The sequence below is a fragment of the Phyllobates terribilis genome, unplaced genomic scaffold (assembly GCF_046119375.1).
Source record: "Phyllobates terribilis strain yellow unplaced genomic scaffold, ASM4611937v1 Scaffold_1__5_contigs__length_1240528914, whole genome shotgun sequence".
Taxonomy (NCBI): domain Eukaryota; kingdom Metazoa; phylum Chordata; class Amphibia; order Anura; family Dendrobatidae; genus Phyllobates; species Phyllobates terribilis.
In genome coordinates this window covers 317,322,901-317,344,036 of record NW_027362761.1, presented here as the reverse complement: position 1 = coordinate 317,344,036, position 21,136 = coordinate 317,322,901, and the positions used below count along the sequence as shown (strand labels likewise).

General features: G+C 52.4%; 1 protein-coding gene across 1 annotated transcript in view; it reads right to left on the bottom strand.

Moving 5' to 3' along the window:
- The window catches only part of GP1BB (glycoprotein Ib platelet subunit beta), a 46,903-nt gene extending 25,767 nt beyond the window's left edge, over positions 1-21,136 (bottom strand). The window contains exon 1 of the mRNA XM_073654516.1: positions 21,030-21,136. The gene's annotated coding sequence lies outside the window, so the exon portion shown is untranslated. The remainder of the gene's footprint in view (positions 1-21,029) is intronic.

The window sequence follows — 21,136 nt, the reverse complement described above, 5'->3', positions numbered from 1 at the left end:
CTATGGAGACTGGGGGCCATCAGAAGGTAAGTATAATGTATTTTTTTATTTTAAATTCTTTTTTTTTTACAGGTACTATGGTACACGGGTCTGGAGTAGAGTCTCCTCTTCTCCAGACCCGGGTACCATCCGCACATTGAATCGCTTAATAAACACTTCCGCAGCACTCCTCTGATCAAGAATCACTCTGCTAAGTGCTCTCCCAGGATGACATCTATGTGTTCTGTAGAGGACAGCTTTCAGGCTATGTACACACGTTGCATTTTTGCTGCGTTTTTTTTCGCAGGCAAAACCTGCTTTCTTGGCAGTAAAGAAGCAGCGTCAAAAAAGTAGGTTTTGCTGAGTTTTTCCTGCGTTTTTGTCAGGGTACATTTGTCTCTTGTGCATGCTAATAAAGTTTAGTGCATAAAAAAAACATGATTTAACTTCCTCACGTTTTTGCACCAAAAATACAGCAAAACCTGATACCTGCGGTTTTTGCTGCATTTTTGTACTACCCATTGCTTTCAATTTGTGAAAAACGCTGCAAAAACACTGAAAGAAGTGACATGCGGCATTTTGCAAAAATGCAGCAGTTTGCAAAATCAGTCAGGAAAAGAAAACAATGTGTGTGCATGAGATTTCTTTGCTGGTACTGTAAAACGCAGCTTAAAATTTGCATAAAAGAAAGCAGCAAAAAACGCTGAAAAAACGCAACATGTGAACATAGCCTTGGCAATCTCATTATCTTCACAGGCAGGATTAAAGGCAGGTGACACCTCAATAAACCTTAGATAACACAAAATTCATCATTGACAACAGGTGATATTCACTCTTTCTGTCCTTCCCTTCACAAAGACTTCTGCACAGATCATCTGACATGCCTAGAAAAGTTTCCCAAAGAAGCCAATGAACATTTCCAGTCTAAAAGTGTCTACATACCATATGGGTGTACTGAAAATCTCTGAATTAGTGTCTGCTTGTAATTGGGTTGTCCACATTTTTTTAATGGGCTCAGTTTGGTGTTAAAATAACAAAGTAAGTTTACGCACCTAACAACCCACCATTTATCCTCTCGTATCATTGCTCACAGCGTGCGGTGGTCTCCTGACTCCCTCTTTTGGCTCTTGACCACTGCAGCCAGTCAATTCCTGCATCGTTTACCAGTAATTTATTTCAGTCGTCACATATCCATAAAGCCAAACAGGATAAACAGTAGGTCAGTGCACATTGCTCAGTAGAGCCACTGGTCACCTGGAGGAGGTTGGTTGAGATTGGTATTGGATTTGATTAGATAGCTGTGTTCCATATGCTGCCCACAATAAATCATGGCTGGTAGAAGCATTCATGGCAGTCTGGCCCAAATGGTAATGTTCTCTTTCTTCATAATCTTCATTAAAGAGAATCTAACATGTCAAAAAATGCTATTAACCTGCAGATATGGACTGAAATGAGCTTTATTCTTTCCAGAAGCCTCCAGCTTTCAGTCATAGAGGCGCGGCTGGCAGTATGTCTTGAGCAGTGACTGAAGCTGTGTTGGCCGCGCCTCTATGACTGAAAGCCCGAGGCTGCCGAGAGGAATAAAGTTAATTTCCTCCTGGCAGCCGGGTTTTCATTGCTGCGGTCGCACAGCTTTTGATCATTATTAACCTGCAAATTTACTCCATACCTGCAGGTTACTCACATTTTTGACATGACCTGTTCCCTTTAAGGGAAAATATCACTGATGAATTCTGATGTATTTTTTGTATGTACGGCATAGATGACTTTAATTTAAGTTATATCCAACCAAGGACAGTTTCTTTCTGGGCCCACGCAGTTCTTATGAATATTTCTATACTAAAACCCCCATAATGGTGCTAAGTAGGTTTCAAAACCTTCTCAAGTTTCAGCAGTAGGTCTCTGATTCTATAATTTTGCCTAACCCAGTATAGATAATTTGATGAGCATGCATGTCCACTGATTAAACTAAACAATATGGATGGATATATGGCACTCAGGATGTGGTGCTCAAGTCAGGCTTCCACTCCATATCAATAAATGTATAAAGTACTCAGCACTAACAAATCAAGAAAAATATGCTTTTATTTATAAGGTAATCCCAAAAGTAGTAACGTTTCGACCCTACAACATGGGCCTTTTTCAAACTTAGATTGCAGAGAGAAACATGAGTTCCATTTGGCTACAGCGCTATGTTGGCAGAAATTGCGTGGTGCTATAGATTAAACAGTAGACAGGACAGATTTTAAGTTTAAGGCCTTGAGCAGATTTACAAAGAGGAATACTGTGTGCATTTTTGACCCTGCGTATTTTCACTGAGCAAAAAATGCAATGTCCAGTGTCAGAAAAATGGATGGGATTTATAGAAATCTCATGCCCACTGTGTTTTTTTTCACACTGCGTAATCTGACCTGCATTTTTGTTAATTCACAACATGTTAATTTCTCTTGAGGGTATGCTGAGTTTTATGTGCACATTTTCCCCATAGAATACCATTAGATGTGGAAAATCCACAGGTAAAAAAAAACCTACATATGCTGCGGAAGCGTATTAAAATGTATGTAATCCACACATTCTGTATCAATAAAGGTTTGTCAAAGCCAAATACCTAATAAATATCAAAAACAAAGTAGCTTCATTTAAAACATGACATACCAAGAGGAGACAAAAACCATAGCGTCATAATCGAGATAAAAATGCATGTAAAAAAAAAGCAATGAAAAAAAAATGCAAGTAACCTAATTTACCTAATAGGTGCAGAAATGCAGCAGGAAATCTGCAATATCAAATACTCACCACCATAGGTGGATTATAATGAGGGCAATCTGGGCTACCGCCCGAGGCCCGAGGCTCCGGGGGGGCCCATGGCCAGATTGCCCTCATTATAATATTTGCACTGCCGATGAGGCGCACATCTCCCGGTGGGATGGGGCAGGCTGGGCCGGGGGGACCCCGGGCTGCTCCCCCAGCAGCTGCGCAGGTCCCCTGCTTCTTCTTCAGCCGGGCCAAACTTGTGTGCTGGCCCGGTCGCGTCACAGCTAGGAGACATGGCCATGTGAGCGGCCATGTCTGTTAATGTGACGTCACGCAATGTGCCCAGTACTGCTTCTAGAGGAGCTGGACAACGGGAGCCGAGCAGGGGGGCGGTGAGTAACGTGTGTGTGACACAGTGTGTCTGTGTGTACATGTATGATTGTGTTTCTCTATGTGTGTGTGATATGTCTGTTTATATGTATTACATTTGTTTCAAATATGTGTAGCATCCCTGGCGGCATGCTTGCATAGTGCACCACCTCCAACTATGCAAGACCGCAATCTTACCTGTCAGTCCAGCCTGCAAACCTTGCTCCAGTTCATGCTGTGTGCATGTCTCTTGTCTGATTGCTTAGGGCGGCGGCCCGGTTACTTCCTGATTCTTATAGCTGCTGTGGGTGCACTCCTAATACGGCCCCAGCCTATTGCTGTGAGTCACTGGATATTTAAATCCCCTCCACCCAGAAGGAGGTGCCTGAGCAACACTAACTTTCAGTGTGCTCCTTGCCTCTGAGTTGCCAGGTCTTGTCTTGTATCTTGTCTGTTTCTGCCACCCTGGGGGCTGCATACCCAGGCCTGTTATCTTGTCTGTTTCCGCCACTCTGGGGGCTGTATACCCAGGCCTGTTATCTTTGACTTCTAGTGAGTTTCCGCCACTCTGGGGGCTGTATACCCAGGCTAGTTCTTGTATCTCATTGCAGTAGCAGTTCCTGTCTGAACTGTATCCTAGCCTGTTACCTGTTTGTCTCTATGTCCGTACCTTCCCTTTTCCTGCAGTATCTGAACCTGCACCTAACTCCAACTCGTTGTCTTTGTACTTCTGTTTGTGAATTTTGTGTCCACTCGCTACTTCATAGTAAGTACCTTGTATGTATCTGGTTCTGCTTGTCCCTTTTCCCTTCCTCCATATCTTCCTCCTGTGTTCTAGCCATCTTTCTGTATTTTCCAGTCTGTTCCATGTGAACAGAGCCCTGTCCTCTCTGCCGGCACCTTCAGCCCTGTTCGGCTCTGCTTGCTCACCGCGCCAGCGGTTTCTCTCTGCTCTGCCTCGTCCACCGCACCTGCAGTTTCACTCTGCTCTGCCTTGTCCACCGCTCCAGCAGTTCCTCTCTGCTCTGCCTTGTCCTCCGCTCCGGCGGTTTCGCTTTACTCTGCTTGTCTACCGCATCTGCGGCTCTGTACTTGTCTCCCAGTATGTACTGGACCCTATCCAGCCAGCGCTCCAACCTGCTAGTACCTCCCTGTCTGCACTCCAGCCGTGCTCGCCAGTGCCCACCTGTCTGCATACCAGCCGTGCATGCCAGTGCCCACCTGTCTGCATACCAGCCGTACTTGCCAGTGCCCACCTGTCTGCATACCAGCCGTACTTGCCAGTACCCACCTGTCTGCATACCAGCCGTGCCTTCCAATACCCACCTGCCTGTATGCCAGTCTTACCTGTCTGTTCCTGCATTCCCCGGTGTGGGTCAACAACTGTGACCGGGGTCTGACCTGGAGTAGCACCTGGTCCCTCTGCTCGGTTCACGGAGTCGACTAAGCCACTGTGCGACCTTGGTCGGATCGGGTTGATACTTAGTTACGCCCCTCCAGGCACTCCTCGGTTCATGGTACAGTGGGATCACTAATCATGCTCACGACAGTCAGTCCGGGCGCGAGCGTAACAGTTTGCTCAGGCCATGGTTCCCGTTGAGCCCCACAGCCTTTCACTCTCAGAGACATTTTGAATCCTTGTCTGGTGAATATGTGCACCAAGAAAAATTTTTTTCTCAAGCTATGGCCTTGGCGATTTACGCACCAGCCCAAATGGATCTGTCAGCACTCGTTCCTGCGGATCCACCACGGTACTATGGGGATCTAAAACGAAGCTGTGCATTTGTGGAGCAATGCATGCTGCATTTCAAGTTCTATGCTCATTATTTTCCTACCAATCGGGTTAAAGTGGCATTCATGAAGTCCTACCTAGCGGGTGACGCCTTGAAATGGATCACCCCCCTATGGGAAGCATGGGATCCTATCGTCTTTGACCTGCAAGCCTTCCTGGTGGCCTTTCTAATGGTCTTCGATGACCCAAATCTGCTAAAGCTTCCCTTCCCAATATCCTGGAACAGCCCCGATGGGTAATGTGTGTAGGTAGCCTACCAGTCCTCCAGCCCGAAGAGATTGCTGCCCACCCAGAATCCACACAGGATGACTATGCTCCACAGAATACTTCTCAACCTCAAGAGGCAGTCCAGACGTGCAAGGCATAGAGGTAAACCGTCACGCCAGGTTCTGTCCTCCCAAAGACCTCCTGTTCCCCAGCCTGTAGAAGCAGCTTTCCGCACAGAATCCATGAAGGATGCCTATGTTCGTCAGGCAAAGCAGAATCCAGAACTCAGTCACAAAATCGGATTGCGGTCCCGCTGCTGTGGTTTGGGACCCCCTGACGGTCTTTGTCCAGCGAAGGTTGGAGAATCCCAAGATATTAGGCCTGTAGGAGAGGCTGCCCTTGGCGTTAGTGTTTCCTCTCCACAGATGACCATGACTGTCTCCGTGGCAAGTGAAGGCCTCAGATTAACCGGAAGTTTCGGGCTTAAAGCCTTGAAGAGTCGGTGTCTGATTCCCGTCCGACAACTCCAGAAGCCGGTTTGGGCATTGTCAGCAGAAGGACAAGCCCTACTCAGAAACAGTCAAAATATGTCTGTACAAATTAAGCTCCAGATTGGAGCATTACACATGAAGAAGTTGACATTCCAGGTGCTGACTGGCTTACCCACAGGTCGTCCAGAGCCGAGAGATCTAGTGCCCGCTCAGGTCTGGAGATCCTGCATGGTGTATCCTAGGGGACTGCTAAGGTACAAGGGGTGTCCAGTCCCCACATCTTCAGGACAGTCAGCAGTTTCTTCTTCTTCACCAGATCTGCTAGTCACTGACTCACTGTGCGCTGAAGTCTCCGAAGGAAGAGAAGCGGAGGCGATGTCCCCACACAGTCTCGACGATTATACCAATGATCTGGCTTCAGGTACTGTCCCGCCTTACAGACAAGTCATCTCTGGAACCAGTCTGAAGATGGTCCTAAAGCAAGGACCCTCTGTCACTAATAAATCTGGTCCTACGTCCATCAAGGCGGTGTTTACCCCCGAGTCTCTGCACCCCTCCAACCAGGCGGAGGACCTCCAATTGTCTCCTGAATCCTCCGGGGTGCTACCTGATAACAAAGGGAGAGAGACATTCCTACACCCTGTACCTGGTACTTTGCCCATTTCATCCAGTAAGCTTGGTAAAGTGTACATCGAAGCAGTGATTACCCCCGAGTCTCTGCACCCCTCCAACCAGGCGGAGGACCTCCAGTTGTCTCCTGAATCCACCAGGGTGCTACCTGATAACAAATGGAGAGAGACTTTCCTGTGTGCTGTTCCTGGTACTTCACCCACTTCATCTGTTGCTGAGGATGGCTTGATAGGAGGAAGCATCCTAGTCACCAAGATGATGAGATCAGTTTCGTTTCCTCTAATGGACAGAAGAGGTAATCCTCTTGAAGAGAAGGATTGGCCTCCAAATTCTCTGCAGAAGGCCCTTGCAGGCTTGAAGAAGAGGGGGCGTAAAGGGGGGGTACTGTAACATCCCTGGCGGCGTGCTTGCATAGTGTACCACCTCCCACTATGCAAGACCGCAATCTTACCAGTCAGTCCAGCCTGCAAACCTTGCTCCAGTTCATGCTGTGTGCATGTCTTTTGTCTGATTGCTTAGGGCGGTGGCCCGGTAACTTCCTAATTCTTATAGCTGCTGTGGGCGCACTCCTAATGCGTCCCCAGCCTATTCCTGTGAGTCACTGGATATTTAAACCCCCTCCACCCAGAAGGAGGTGCCTGAGCAACACTAACTTTCAGTGTGCTCCTTGCCTCTGAGTTGCCAGGTCTTGTCTTGTATCTTGTCTGTTTCTACCACCCTGGGGGCTGCATACCCAGGCCTGTTATTTCTGACTTCTAGTCTGTTTCCACCACTCTGGGGGCTGTATACCCAGGCCTGTTATCTCTGACTTCTAGTCTGTTTCCGCCACTCTGGGGGCTGTATACCCAGGCTCGTTCTTGCATCTCATTGCAGTAGCAGTTCCTGTCTGAACTGTATCCTAGCCTGTTACCTGTTTGTCTCTATGTCCGTACCTTCCCTTTTCCTGCAGTATCTGAACCTGCACCTAACTCCAACTCGTTGTCTCTGTACTTCTGTTTGTGAGTTTTGTGTCCACTCTCTACTTCATAGTAAGTACCTTGTGTGTATCTGGTTCTGCTTGTCCCTTTTCCCTTCCTCCGTATCTTCCTCCTGTGTTCTAGCCATCTTCCTGTATTTTCCAGTCTGTTCCATGTGAACAGAGCCTTGTCCTCTCTGCCTGCACCTTCAGCCCTGTTCGGCTCTGCTTGCTCACCGCTCCGGCGGCTTCTCTCTGCTCTGACTTGCCCACCGCTCCGGCGACTTCCCTCTGCTCTGCCTGACCCACCGCTCCGGCGGCTTCTTTCTGCTCTGACTTGCCCACCGCTCCGGCGGCTTCTCTCTGCTTTGCCTTGCTCACCACGCCAGAGGTTTCTATCTGCTCTGACTTGCCCACCGCTCCGGCGGCTTCCCTCTGCTCTGCCTTACCCACCGCACCTGCGGTTTCGCTCTACTCTGCCTTGTCCACCGCACCTGCGGTTTCGCTTTGCTCTGCCTCATCCACCGCACCTGCGGTTTCGCTCTGCTCTGCCTCGTCCACCGCACCTGCGGTTTCGCTCTGCTCTGCCTTGTCCACTGCTCCGGCAGTTCCTCTCTGCTCTGCCTTGTCCACCGCTCCGGCGCTCCGCTCTGCTCTGCCTTGCCCAACGCACCTGCGGTTTTCGCTCCTCTCTGCTTGCTCACCGCACCAGCAGTTCCTCTCTGCTCTGCCTTGTCCTCCGCTCCGGCGGTTTCGCTTTACTCTGCTTGTCTACCGCATCTGCGGCTCTGTACCTGTCTCCCAGTCAGTACTGGACCCTATCCAGCCTGCGCTCCATCCTGCTAGTACCTCCCTGTCTGCATACCAGCCGTGCTTGCCAGTGCCCACCTGTCTGCATACCAGCCGTGCTTGCCAGTGCCCACCTGTCTGCATACCAGCCGTGCTTGCCAGTGCCCACCTGTCTGCATACCAGCCGTACTTGCCAGTTCCCACCTGTCTGCATACCGGCCGTGCTTACCAGTATCCACCTGTCTGCATACCAGCCGTGCCTGCCAATACCCACCTGCCTGTATGCCAGTCTAACCTGCCTGTTCCTGCATTCCCCGGTGTGGGTCAACAACTGTGACCGGGGTCTGACCTGGAGTAGCACCTGGTCCCTCTGCTCGGTTCCTCCTTGGTTCACGGAGTCGACTAAGACGCCGTGCGACCTTGGTCGGATCGGGTTGATACTTAGTTACGCCCCCCCAGGCACTCCTCGGTTCATGGTACAGTGGGATCACTAATCACGCTCACGCCAGTCAGTCCGGTCGCAAGCGTAACAATATGTTTATGCGTGTATGTATGTGTCTTTGTATATGTCTGTATATGTTTGTGTGTGTGCACATTTCTGCGACCTATATACGTGCAAGTCTGCATGTGTATACGTGACTGCATGTGCATGACCGTGTGTGCGCGTGACTGTGTGTGTGTTCTGTATATAGGGTGCTACGCGCGGCCTCATGCTGTATATGGGGAGCTACGTGCGGCATCATGTTGTATCTGGGGAGCTACGTGCGGCCTCATGCTGTATATGAGGAGCACCGTGCGGCCTCATGCTGTATCTGGGGAGCTACGTGCGGCCTCATGCTTTATCTGGGGAGCTACGTGCGGCCTCATGCTTTATCTGGGGAGCTACGTGCGGCCTCATGCTTTATCTGGGGAGCTACGTGCGGCCTCATGCTTTATCTGGGGAGCTACGTGCGGCCTCATGCTTTATCTGGGGAGCTACGTGCGGCCTCATGCTGCATCTGGGGAACTACGTGCGGCCTCATGCTGCATCTGGGGAGCTGTGTGTGGCTTCATGCTTTATCTGGGGAGCTACGTGCGGCCTCGTGCTGTATGTATGGAGCTACATGTGGCCTCATGCTGTACCTGGGGAGTTACGTGCGGCCTCATGCTGTATCTGGGGAGCTACGTGTGGCCTTATGCTGTATGCGGGGAGCTACGTGCGGTCTCATTCTGTATCTGGGGAGCGCCGTGCGACCTCATGTTGTATGTGGGGAGCTACGTGCAGCCTCATGCTGTATATGGGGAGCGCCGTGCGGCCTCATCCTGTATCTGGGGAGCGCTGTGCGACCTCATGTTGTATGTGGGGAGCTACGTGCAGCCTCATGCTGTATATGGGGAGCGCCATGCGGCCTCATGCTGTATCTGGGGAGCGCCGTGGGGCCTCATGCTGCATCTGGGGAGCGCCGTGCAGCCTCATGGTGTATCTGGGGAGCACCGTGCGGCCTCATGGTGTATCTGGGGAGCACCGTGCGGCCTCATGGTGTATCTGGGGAGCACCGTGCGGCCTCATGCTGCATCTGGGGAACTACGTGCGGCCTCATGCTGTATCTGGGGAGCTATGTGTGGCTTCATGCTTTACCTGGGGAGCTACGTGCGGCCTCGTGCTGTATGTATGGAGCTACATGTGGCCTCATGCTGTACCTGGGGAGTTACGTGCGGCCTCATGCTGTATGCGGGGAGCTACGTGCGGTCTCATGCTGTATCTGGGGAGCGCCGTGCGACCTCATGTTGTATGTGGGGAGCTACGTGCAGCCTCATGCTGTATATGGGGAGCGCCGTGCGGCCTCATCCTGTATCTGGGGAGCGCCGTGCGACCTCATGTTGTATGTGGGGAGCTACGTGCAGCCTCATGCTCTATATGGGGAGCGCCATGCGGCCTCATGCTGTCTATGGGGAGCCATGTGCAGCCTCATACTGTATATGCGGAGCGCCAGTCGGCCTCATGCTGTATCTGGGGAGCGCCGTGGGGCCTCATGCTGCATCTGGGGAGCGCCGTGCGGCCTCATGCTGCATCTGGGGAGCACCGTGCGGCCTCATGCTGTATCTGGGGAGCACCGTGCGGCCTCATGCTGTATCTGGGGAGCACCGTGCGGCCTCATGCTGTATCTGGGGAGCACCGTGCGGCCTCATGCTGTATCTGGGGAGCACCGTGCGGCCTCATGCTGTATCTGGGGAGCACCGTGCGGCCTCATGCTGTATCTGGGGAGCACCGTGCGGCCTCATGCTGTATCTGGGGAGCACCGTGCGGCCTCATGCTGTATCTGGGGAGCACCGTGAGGCCTCAGCTGTATCTGGGGAGCGCCGTGCAGCCTCATACTGGACATGGGGAGCTACGTGTGACCTCATACTGAACATGGGGAGCTACGTATGGCCTCATACTGGACATGGGGAGCTACGTATGGCCTCATACTGAACATGGGGAGCTTCGTGTGGCCTCATATTGGACATGGGGAGCTATGTATGACCTCATACAAGTCATGGGGAGTTACGTGCGGCCTCATACTGGACATAGATGGCTACGTGCGGCTCCCAAGGGGGTCCATGGGCAGATTGCCCTCATTATAATATGTGCGCTGCCAATGCGATGCACATCTCCCGGCAGGCTGGGCCTGGGGGGCCCCCAGGCCGCTCCCCCAGCAGCTGCGAAGGGCTCCTGCTTCTTCTTCGGCCAGGCCAAACTTGCTTGTGTGCTGGCCCGGCCGCGTCACAGCTAGGAGACATGGCCCTGTGAGCGGCCATGTCTGCTAACGTGACGTCATGCAATGCGCCCAGTACTGCTTCTAGAGGAGCTGGACGACGGGAGCCGAGCAGGGGGGGGGGCGGTGAGTAACGTGTGTGTGACACAGTGTATCTGTGTGTACATGTATGATTGTGTTTATCTATGTATGTGTGATATGTCTGTTTATATGTATTAAATTTGTTTCAAATATGTTTATGCGTGTATGTATGTGTCTTTGTATATGTCTGTATATGTTTGTGTGTGTGTACATTTCTGCGACCTATATACGTGCAAGTCTGCATGTGTATACGTGACTGCATGTGCATGACCGTGTGTGCGCACTGTATATAGGGTGCTACGCGCGGCCTCATGCTGTATATGGGGAGCTATGTGCGGCCTCATGCTGTACCTGGGGAGTTACGTGCGGCCTCATGCTTTATCTGGGGAGCTACATGCGGCCTCATGCTGTATCTGGGGAGCTATGTGTGGCTTCATGCTGTATCTGAGGAGCTACCTGCGGCCTCATACTGTATCTGGGGAGCTACATGCGGCCTCATGCTGTACCTGGGGAGCTACGTGCGGCCTCATGCTGTATCTGGGGAGCTACGTGCGGCCTTATGCTGTATGCGGGGAGCTACGTGCGGTCTCATGCTGTATCTGGGGAGCGCCGTGCGGTCTCATGCTGTATCTGGGGAGCGCCGTTCGGCCTCATCCTGTATCTGGGGAGCGCCGTGCGACCTCATGTTGTATGTGGGGAGCTACGTGCAGCCTCATGCTGTATATTTGGAGCGCCATGCGGCCTCATGCTGTATATGGGGAGCGCCATGCGACCTCATGCTATATATGGGGAGCTATGTGCGGCCTCATGCTGTATCTGGGGAGCGCCGTGCGGCTTCATGCTGTATCTGGGGAGCACTGTGCGGCCTCATGCTGTATTTGGGGAGCACTGTGCGGCCTCATGCTGTATCTGGGGAGCACCGTGCGGCCTCATGCTGTATCTGGGGAGCGCCATGCAACCTCATGCTATATCTGGGGAGCGCCGTGCAGCCTCATACTGGACATGGGGAGCTACGTGTTACCTCATACTGGACATGGGGAGCTACGTATGGCCTCATACTGGACATGGGGAGCTACGTATGGCCTCATACTGGACATGGGGAGCTACGTATGGCCTCATACTGGACATGGGGAGCTACGAATGGCCTCATACTGGACATGGGGAGCTACGTATGGCCTCATACTGGACATGGGGAGCTACGTATGGCCTCATATTGGACATGGGGAGCTATGTGCGAGACTCATACAAGTCATGGGGAGTTACGTACGGCCTCATACTGGACATAGATGGCTACGTGCAGCTCCCAGGGGGGTCCATGGTCAGATTGCCCTCATTATAATATGTGCGCTGCCAATGCGGCGCACATCTCCCGGTGGGCTGGGGCAGGCTGGGCTGGGGGGCCCCCCGGGCCGCTCCCCCAGCAGCTGCGCAGGGCCCCTGCTTCTTCGGCTGGGCCAAATTTGCTTGTGTGCTGGCCCGGCCGTGTCACAGCTAGCAAATGTCTGTTTATATGTATTACATTTTTTCAAATATGTTTAAACGTGTATGTATGTGTCTTTGTATATGTCTGTATATGTTTGTGTGTGTGTACTGTATATAGGGTGCTACGTGCGGCCTCATGCTGTATATGGGGAGCTACGTGCGGCCTCATACTGTATCTGGGGAGCTATGTGTGGCCTCATGCTGTATCTGGGGAGCTATGTGCAGCTTCATGCTGTATATGGGGGGCTACGTGCAGCCTCATGCTGTATATGGGGAGCACCGTGCGGCCTCCTGCTGTATCTGGGGTGCTATGTGTGGCCTCATGCTGTATCTAGGGAGCTACATGCGGCCTCATGCTGTACCTAGGGAGCTACGTGCGGCCTCATGCTGTATCTAGGGAGCTACGTGCGGCCTCATGCTGTATCTAGGGAGCTACGTGCGGCCTCATGCTGTATCTGGGGAGAGCCGTGCGTACTCATGCTGTATCTGGGAAGCGCCGTGCGGCCTCATGCTATATCTGAGGAGCGCTGTGTGGCCTAATACTGGACATGGGGAGATACGTGTGGCCTCATACTGGACATGGGGATCTACGTGTGGCCTCATATTGGACATGGGGAGCTACGTGCGGCCTCATACTGGACATGGGGAGCTACGTGCGGCCTCATACTGGACATGGGGAGCTACGTGCGGCCTCATACTGGACATGGGGAGCTACGCGCAACCTCATACTGGACATAGATGGCTACATGGGGGCTCATACTGTATCTAGGGCTCTATATGGGGGCTCATACTGTGTATAGGGACCTATGTGGTGCTTATACTGTATATAGGGGGATTATGTGGAAGCTCATATTGTATGTAGGGTCTCATACTGTATATACGGGGGTGTCAGCATACTTAATTGTGTTCAATATTAAGTCATACAATAAAGGTAAACAAATAATTATAATTAATATGTTAATATTAATATTGAGCAGAATTAATTTCAGCCTATTAGTTCAGCCTCCATAATAGTCATGGTCTCTCATGTGGCCCCTTGGGAAAATTGATCTCCCACCCCTGCTCTATTATGTTATGCATAGCGCTGTACACAAGGGAAAAATTTGCGTGGCGCCGCTATCTGTCTTTTTGCGTTTACAGATCTGCACCAGAGCTCCTGTATGTTACTCACAAACTATCACATGATTTATCAAAGGGGATCATGTGACGTCACGTGATACATCAGGTGGGGGGTGGGGGGGGGCCACACCTTCTAAACTGCCTGGGCTCTTGGCTATAGGGAAAGTATTACAATTTTATCCATAAAATGAAATGATGCCACTTGTAATACGTATGAAGCCATTTTACTGAGTGCTCATGAAAGCAGCAAAAAATGAGCCGAAAACAATAAGAAAAAAAGAAAGTATTAAAACAACACATAATATAGTCTCAGGAGATTTGCGGCATTGCGTTCCAAGAAATGGAAAATTCACTCCCCAAACGTAAAAGTTATTAATGTGAGTATTACTGTAGCGCTGGCGTCCCTGCCCTCTGCTAGGCAGGGACGCTGCTCCCCTCACCGCTCTGCTCCGTGCCCGGCGTCCTCTCCCCGCTCTGCTGTCAGCGCGCGCTCCTTCCCGGCGTCCTCCTCCCGCTCTGCTCTCAGCGCGCGCTCCTTCCCGGCCCCTGTGCTTAGGGCGCGCGCGCTCCCCTCCTCTTAAAGGGGCCGCGCGCGCCGTCCTAAGGAGTCCCCGGCCAATGGCCGGAGGACTTCATCATATATAAGGCACCTCCTCCAAAATGGAGGTGCCCGAGCAATGTTGTTTGCACCTGTGTCTCACCTGTGCTTCAGCCCTCAGGTCCCGTTGCCAGTTACCTGCCAGTTACCTGCCAGTTTCGTGCCAGTTTCCTGCTAGTTACCTGCCTGATTCCTGCCTGAATACTTGTTACCTGTCTGCCAGTCTGAGGTCCGACGGTCTGCCTTACTACTCCTGTCAGTCTGTCTAAAGGACCAGCCTGCCCGCTCACCTGGGAGCGCATATCAGCTACCTGCCTGTTTGCCTGAGGTCCGACGGTCTGCCTTACTACTCCGGTCAGTCTGTCTATGGACCAGCTTGCCCGCTCACCTGGGAGCGCTTCTCCGTTATCTGCCTGCTTGCCAGCCCGGAGGCTCCGTTGTCACGTGCTGTGACCACCAGCTATCTCAGAGACTCTTGCCCGCTCACCTGGGAGCGCAACTCCGTTACCTGCCTGCTTGCCAGCCCGGAGGTCCCGTTGTCACGTGCGGTGACCACCAGCTATTCCAGAGACTCTTGCCCGCTCACCTGGGAGCGCAACTCCGTTACCTGCCTGCTTGCCAGCCCGGAGGTCCCGTTGTCACGTGCGGTGACCACCAGCTATTCCAGAGACTCTTGCCCGCTCACCTGGGAGCGCTTCTCCGTTACCTACCTGCCTGCCAGCCCGGAGGTTCCGCCGTCACGTGCCGTGACCACCTGCTATTCCAGAGACTCTCGCTTGCTCACCTGGGAGCACACATCTATCATCTGCCTGCTAGCCTACCCGGAGGCTCTGCCATCACAGGTCGTACCTACCCCTTACCTAGAGACTGCCACCCGCTCCCTTACAAGGGCCGCCCCCTTGTATAGTAGCTCAGAGGTTCCGCCTCCCGGACCCGTTACAGTTTGCTCGGGCCATGGAACCCGGTGGCACCCAAGCTCCCTCGCTCTCGGACCTCTGTCTTGAACTGTCCCGTCAGAGGTCCCAACAGGAGGCCATCCTGGGTCACCTGCGGAATGTTAATACTCGCCTGAACACTCTGTCTGATCCACCAACAACCTCCGCCAGTGCCATATCTTGCAATCCGGCAGCTCCGCTGCCCACTAATACTATGGTATCCTACCCGGACCCCGGCTTTCTGCACCTCCTCGCTTCGGAGGCGACCCCGTCCAGGCTCGGGGCTTCATAAATCAGTGCACCCTGCACTTTGAACTTTTGTCCCATCAGTTTAATTCCGACCGGGCCAAAATTGCCTTTATCATGTCCCATCTCACCGGGGAGGCCCTGGCCTGGCTAAATCCTCTATGGGAGAGAGGAGACCCCCTGGTGTCCAACTTGCCTGCTTTTCTCCCGGCTTTCCGGAAAGTCTTCGATGAACCCGGACGGAAGACCTCATCCGCATCCTCTCTGCTACGCCTCCGTCAGGAGGGTCTCACCGTGGGCCAATATGCCATACGGTTCCGCACCCTTGCCTCGGAGCTGGCCTGGGATAACGACGCTCTGGTATCCGTCTTCTGGGAGGGTCTGTCCGGTCGTATTAAAGATGAACTTGCTGGTCGGGACATTCCTACCTCTCTCGATGATCTAATAACCCTTGCCACCCGGATTGACCTACGGTTCCAGGAGCGTGCCAAAGAGGTCACCCGTGAGAGAAGGATTCCACGTTTAGCTCCTACTTTCCAGAAACCCGTCATTCCCTCCATCTCTCCCCAGGTACACTCTTCTGAGCCTATGCAGGTCGACCAGACCAAGATGGTCAAAACCCGTCAGGACTCACGCCGTGCCGAGGGGAGCTGCTTCTACTGTGGCAGTAAGGAGCACCGGATCCGTGCCTGCCCGGAGAGGTCGGGAAACGCCTGTGTCTAGGTTCGCTCAGAGAGGTCCACCTAGACAAGAATAAATCCTCTCCATCCCTGCTGTTGTCAGTTTCGATCATCTACGGGGAGAACCGTTATTTCGAACTAGCCCAACTTGACTCTGGAGCAGCCGGGAACCTTATTTCACAGTCCCTGGTTGAGAAATACCGCATCCCCACCAAACCTCTGGCTGTACCCTTGTCTGTCGCTGCCGTGGATGGGGGCCTCTTACCTCGCCCCATTCAACTCATCACCGAATCCATTACCCTGCAGGTGGGAATGCTGCATTCTGAAAGTATCTCCTTTCATGTTCTGCCTGGACTCTCTCACGCCCTCTTGCTAGGTCTGCCCTGGCTCCAGAGACATGCACCCGTGCTAGACTGGCAAACCGGAGAGGTCCTTCGCTGGGGACAAGACTGTCATAAAACCTGCCTGGTTCCCGTCCATCCCGTCCGTCCCTCTCCTACCCCAGCTAATCTACCTGGACTTCCGATTCCTTATTGGTCTTATGCAGATGTCTTTAATAAAAAGGAGGCAGAGACGTTACCACCACATAGACCATATGACTGTCCCATCGATCTGCTACCCGGTACTACTCCTCCCCGTGGGCGTATCTATCCTTTATCCGCTGCTGAGACCCGGTCAATGTCCGAATATATTGAGGAGAATCTGGCCAGAGGATTCATCCGGAAATCTACCTCCCCGGCGGGAGCAGGCTTCTTTTTCGTCAAAAAGAAGGACGGCTCTCTCCGTCCCTGTATAGACTATAGAGGCCTAAACCTGATCACGGTGAAGAATAAGTACCCCCTTCCGCTCATTCCAGAATTATTTGATCGCCTGAGGGGGGCTAGGATCTTCACCAAACTGGACCTTCGTGGGGCGTACAACCTGGTTCGTATTCGTCAGGGGGATGAATGGAAGACGGCATTCAACACCCGGGACGGCCACTATGAATACCTGGTAATGCCCTTTGGTCTCTGTAACGCTCCTGCCGTCTTTCAAGAGTTGGTCAATGACATCTTCCGGGACCTTCTCTACTCCTGCGTAGTGGTGTACCTGGACGACATCTTGGTCTTCTCTCCGGATCTCCAGACTCACCGGAGGGACGTTCGTCAGGTCCTGCTCAGGCTAAGGCAGAACCATCTCTACGCTAAATTTGAGAAGTGCCTCTTTGAGCAGACCTCGCTTCCGTTTCTGGGCTACATTATCTCTCAGACCGGCCTACAAATGGATTCTGAGAAACTGTCTGCCATCGAGAAATGGCCCCGACCGGAGGGGTTGAAGGCCATTCAGCGATTCCTGGGCTTCGCCAACTACTACCGCCTCTTCATACCACACTTCTCTTCCCGGACGGCCCCAATTTCTGCGCTCACCCGTAAAGGTACTAATCCCAAAGAATGGCCACCCGAAGCAGAGGAGGCCTTTCTTTCCCTTAAACAGGCCTTCTCTTCCGCCCCGGTGCTGCATCGCCCAGATGGCAACAAACAGTTCTTCCTGGAAGTTGACGCCTCCTCCTCTGGAGCCGGAGCGGTACTTACTCAAAAATCATCTTCCGGGAGGATGGTAACTTGTGGCTTCTTCTCTAAACTCTTCTCCTCCTCTGAGCGCAACTATTCCATAGGAGACCGAGAGTTATTGGCCATCAAACTGGCATTGGAGGAGTGGCGTTACCTGCTCGAGGAGGCTCTTCACCCAGTAATAATTTACACTGACCACAAGAACTTGGCTTACCTCCAGCATGCCCAGAGACTTAACCCGCGCCAAGCCCGGTGGTCCTTGTTTTTTGCTCGTTTTGATTTTGTCCTTCATTTTCGCCCGGCTGACAAAAACGTCAAGGCGGACGCCTTGTCTCGGTCCTTTCTGGTGTCTGATCTCGAGGAGGATCCGAAACATATCATCGATCCCGCCAGAGTAATGCAGGTGGCTCCCGTGAGTCTAAATCGTCTTCCTCCTGGTAAGACGTTCGTACCAGTACCTGATCGGGAGAAGATCCTACACTGGGGTCATTCGTCTAAACTAGCTGGCCACGCCGGTCAGAAAAAGACCCTCCAGCTTATTACCCGGCACTACTGGTGGCCTAACCTGCACAAGGATGTAATAGACTTTGTTTCTGCCTGTGTGTCCTGCGCCCGCAACAAAGTTCCGAGACACCTGCCAGCCGGTCGCCTCCTTCCTCTGCCAGTACCTGCTGCCCCCTGGCAGCATATAGCGATGGACTTCATTACTGATCTACCCGTCTCTGCCGGTTGTACGGTCATTTGGGTGGTCGCTGACCGCTTCTCCAAGATGGCTCACTTCATTCCACTGCCAGGTCTTCCGTCTGCACCCGAGCTGGCTAAAGACTTTATCCGCCACATCTTCCGTCTTCATGGCCTGCCCCGTCACATCGTGTCGGATCGTGGGGTACAGTTCACTTCCCGTTTCTGGAGAGCCACTTGTAAATTGCTGGACGTCACCCTGGACTTCTCCTCCGCTTACCACCCACAGTCTAATGGTCAAGTGGAGCGGATCAATCAGAACCTGACCAGTTACCTTCGGCACTTCGTTAATGCCCACCATTCTGACTGGGTGGATCTCCTGCCATGGGCCGAATTCTCGTACAACAATCACGAGAGCGAGTCTTCCTCCAAATCCCCGTTTTTTGTAGTCTACGGTCAGCATCCTCGGATCCCGTTTCCCGTCTCCACCTCGGCGGACAATCCGGCTGCAGAATCTCTTGTTAACAAATTTTCCTCCATATGGGAGAGTACCCGGTCCGCACTCCTTCTGTCATCCGAGCGTATGAAAAGACACGCTGACAAAAAACGTCTGGACCCTCCTCAATTCCGCCCTGGGGATAAAGTCTGGCTCTCGTCCAAATATGTCCGGCTCAAGATCCCTTCCTATAAGTTAGGGCCTCGGTTCATCGGCCCACTGGAGGTCATCAGTCAGATCAACCCGGTGGCCTATAAATTGAAACTCCCGGCCAACTTACGGATCCCTAACTCCTTCCATGTGTCTCTCCTCAAACCTGTGGTGCTTAACTCTTTTTCCAAGTCTACAGGTACGCCTCCTGCTCCGGTTTCTGCTGAGGACGAGTTTGAGGTAGAGAACATTCTTGCCACCAAAAGGGTAAGAGGAAAGACCTTTTTTCTGGTAGATTGGAAGGGGTTTGGTCCTGAGGAGAGAACGTGGGAGCCCCGGGAGAACATCCATGCCCCTCTCATCCTAGCTAAATTTCTGTCTGGCCTAAAAAAGGGGGGGCCTAAAGGGGGGGGTACTGTAGCGCTGGCGTCCCTGCCCTCTGCTAGGCAGGGACGCTGCTCCCCTCACCGCTCTGCTCCGTGCCCGGCGTCCTCTCCCCGCTCTGCTGTCAGCGCGCGCTCCTTCCCGGCGTCCTCCTCCCGCTCTGATCTCAGCGCGCGCTCCTTCCCGGCCCCTGTGCTTAGGGCGCGCGCGCGCGCGCTCCCCTCCTCTTAAAGGGGCCGCGCGCGCCGTCCTAAGGAGTCCCCGGCCAATGGCCGGAGGACTTCATCATATATAAGGCACCTCCTCCAAAATGGAGGTGCCCGAGCAATGTTGTTTGCACCTGTGTCTCACCTGTGCTTCAGCCCTCAGGTCCCGTTGCCAGTTACCTGCCAGTTACCTGCCAGTTTCCTGCCAGTTTCCTGCTAGTTACCTGCCTGATTCCTGCCTGAATACTTGTTACCTGTCTGCCAGTCTGAGGTCCGACGGTCTGCCTTACTACTCCTGTCAGTCTGTCTAAAGGACCAGCCTGCCCGCTCACCTGGGAGCGCATATCAGCTACCTGCCTGCTTGCCTGAGGTCCGACGGTCTGCCTTACTACTCCGGTCAGTCTGTCTATGGACCAGCTTGCCCGCTCACCTGGGAGCGCTTCTCCGTTATCTGCCTGCTTGCCAGCCCGGAGGCTCCGTTGTCACGTGCTGTGACCACCAGCTATCTCAGAGACTCTTGCCCGCTCACCTGGGAGCGCAACTCCGTTACCTGCCTGCTTGCCAGCCCGGAGGTCCCGTTGTCACGTGCGGTGACCACCAGCTATTCCAGAGACTCTTGCCCGCTCACCTGGGAGCGCAACTCCGTTACCTGCCTGCTTGCCAGCCCGGAGGTCCCGTTGTCACGTGCGGTGACCACCAGCTATTCCAGAGACTCTTGCCCGCTCACCTGGGAGCGCTTCTCCGTTACCTACCTGCCTGCCAGCCCGGAGGTTCCGCCGTCACGTGCCGTGACCACCTGCTATTCCAGAGACTCTCGCTTGCTCACCTGGGAGCACACATCTATCATCTGCCTGCTAGCCTACCCGGAGGCTCTGCCATCACAGGTCGTACCTACCCCTTACCTAGAGACTGCCACCCGCTCCCTTACAAGGGCCGCCCCCTTGTATAGTAGCTCAGAGGTTCCGCCTCCCGGACCCGTTACAATTACATTTTACTGAAGCTACAGTTTTGTTTTTTGTTTTCTTCACTAAACATTCCAAAGCAAAAGAACGCTGTGGAACAATGTATTGTTTCTATGTAAAATATATGGTGACTACAAAGAATGGCCATATTATATATAAATAATAGGACCTCAGTGAAGAAAAAACAAATGGTAAGCAATTATTTTTACAGATCAGTGATAAAAACTGTTTCTATATATTGACCACAGATTTATATAATCTAGAATTATAAGAAGGTTCACAAATAAAGTAAAAAAAAAAAAATATTTACATATATATATTCATATACTTTAATTGCCCTATTCAATATTACTTGCATAAAGCCTCATGCACATGACCAACCTCTGTTATGGAGGTTTGGAGCACATGGCGTGCTCACTTTCTGTGCCTCTGTAGGGTAGCTCCATACAATGACAGTACTATGGAGATATTTTCCTGTCCAGAGCCATTGCTTCTAGGGCAGAACATATTGTTGTGGGGTTTTTTGCATTTTATGTCCAATAAGACATAGCACAAATCTGCTCCTATGAGAGAAAAATAGTCAATACTGCATGTAATTTTCAATCTATCTTGGTGGCGGTGCTTATAGGCTTGGATATATTTAATTGGAGATATATTACTGCAAAGAATTTGTACTTTATAAACTTGCCCTGGTGCTATTATGTAAAATTCCATAACCGCCTGCAAATAGAATAAGATTAAATAATAATTGGACTTACCCCCGTGCTGTTGGGATTGTGCAGTCCTGAGGGACACAGTCACTGCGTGGGTGATGACGTTGCTGAACCTAGGCTGAACGATAACAGCAAAGTGTCAGGGAATGATA